Source organism: Rutidosis leptorrhynchoides, chromosome 1 (assembly GCF_046630445.1).
Source record: "Rutidosis leptorrhynchoides isolate AG116_Rl617_1_P2 chromosome 1, CSIRO_AGI_Rlap_v1, whole genome shotgun sequence".
In the NCBI taxonomy this organism is placed as follows: Eukaryota; Viridiplantae; Streptophyta; class Magnoliopsida; order Asterales; family Asteraceae; genus Rutidosis; species Rutidosis leptorrhynchoides.
This window is the reverse complement of record NC_092333.1, coordinates 390520637-390523135: the sequence shown is the minus strand read 5'-3', so window position 1 is coordinate 390523135 and position 2499 is coordinate 390520637.

Sequence of the window (2499 nt, the reverse complement as noted above, 5' to 3'; positions counted from 1 at the left end):
ATGCACCCTTTGTTTTCACAAGTGAATGCACTAAGGCATTCAATGTTTTAAAACAAAAACTTGTCAACGCACCAATAATCATAGCTCCAAATTGGTCACTACCATTCGAGCTAATGTGCGATGCATCGGATTTTGCAGTTGGTTCAGTTTTGGGCCAACGGGTTGAGAAATGTTTTCAACCTATTTATTATGCAAGTAAGACTTTACAAGGAGCTCAATTGAACTACACAATCACAGAAAAAGAGCTCCTTGCTATCGTTTTTTCTTTTGACAAATTCCGATCATATCTTGTCCTATCGAAGACAATTGTCTTCACCGATCATTCGGCATTGAAATACCTTTTCTCTAAGCCAGATGCAAAACCTCGATTGCTAAGATGGGCCTTGCTTTTGCAAGAATTTGATATCGAGATTAAGGACAAGAAAGGTGCCGAAAATCTCGCGCCTGACCATCTTTCTAGAGTTGAAAATCCCAATCTTGAAGTACTCCATGAATCGAGTATTAAAGATGATTTTTCCGGTGAATACCTCATGCGAGTAGAGAAGGTGGAAGACCCGTGGTATGTTAACTTCGCCAATTACATTGTTGGGGGGTACCTAGAAACCGGTTGGTCACACCAGAAAAGAAAGAAATTCTTTAGTAACCTAAAATACTATTTTTGGGGAGACCCTTATCTATTTAGGCGATGTGCGGATTGAGTTATTCGCATGTGTGTTTCAGGGAAGAAATGCACTGAAATTCTGCTTGATTGTCACCTTGGTCCAACAGGTGGGCACTTTGGTCCCCAAATCACGGGGAGGAAAGTTTACGAGGCCGGTTTCTATTGGCCTACAATATTCAAAGATGCCTACACTGTTTGTAAGGCTTGTGACGCGTGCCAACGGGCCGGTCAAATCACTAAACAGGATGAAATGTCTCAACAAAGCATCCAAGTATGCGAGGTGTTCGATGTTTGGGGAATTGACTTTATGTGGCCTTTCCAAATTCTCATTCTTACCTCTACATACCTGTTGCCATAGACTATGTTTTCAAATGGGCGGAGGCAAAACCTCTACCAACAAATGATGGCCGAGTTGTAGTAACCTTTTTGATGGAACTTTTCTCAAGGTTTGGCACACCAAAAGCCCTTATCAGTGACCGGGGTACCCACTTTTGCAATAAGCAATTAGAAAAGGTGTTGAAAAGATATGGAGTAATCCATAAAATTTCAACATCCTATCATCCCCAAACAAGTGGGCAAGTGGAGAATACAAATCGGTCGTTAAAACGCATACTTGAAAAGATCGTTGGTGCGAATCCAAAAGAGTGATCAGTTAAGTTAAACGATGCATTGTAGGCCTTTCACACAGCCTACAAAACACCTATTGGAACCACTCCTTTCCGTATGGTATACGGAAAAGCATGCCATCTCCCTTTGGAGATTGAACACAAAGCGCATTGGGCGCTAAGGGCATGTAATTTGGATTACCAAGAGGCGGGTCGGTTACGTTTGACCCAATTGAATGAATTATACGAGTTGAGGCTTGAAGCCTATGACAACTCTCTAATCTATAAAGAAAAGACCAAACAATGGCATGATAAGCGATTGAAAAATTCAAAAGAATTCATGGAAGGAGATCGTGTCCTTGTTTACAATGCCTGTTTCAAGTTATCACCAGGAAAGCTTAAGTCCCGATGGTCGGGACCATTTGTTGTTAGAAGAGTGTACCCTTATGGTACAATTGAAGTGGTGAACTGGAAGGGCGATATTTTTAAAGTAAATGGCCACCGGGTCAAACACTATGTCGATGGTCCCCTGGAAATCGAAGACGAGGTTAGCCTCAACTTCGAGAACAAAGACTAAATCAAAATGGGGACGAGTTGGGTGAACGACTCGTTAAAGAAAGTTCACGCATGTAAATAGTATGAATAGAGTGTTTTATGATTGATTTGATTGTTTTTAATGTACAAAATGATCAATGAGGATGATATGAACTTTTGTGTGTTGAAAATGGGAATTTTTATGAGTTTTTAAGCAACCAGACCAGTGGGACGCCGTCCAAAATTCCTTGGACGCCGTCCAATTTCAAAGGGTTTTCTCAAAAAGACGTCAGTACTTTTTAGTGTAATTGGACGCCGTCCAAAATCACTAGACGCCGTACCACCCTTCTTTACTGGACGCAGTCCAGATTTCTGGACGCTATCCAGATCTTCTTTACTGGATGCCGTCCAGAATTTTGGACACCGTCCAGACACCTGACCCAGAAAAATAAAACGCGTTTTAAAGGTTTATCCAACCCATTTTTCAACCACACACACTTTTAACTCAGATTTTCTCTCCCAAACACGAACCAACAGTCACAAAACCCTAAAATCTACTTCAAATTCGCGATTTCTTCCTTCAAATCCAAGCTTGAATCATGTTTTTTAGGGTATTGCTACTCCCTTTTCACACTTTTCTTTCTTAATTACTTGATTTGTATGTTTATATGTATAATTTGGTGAAAGATAAGTGTGGGG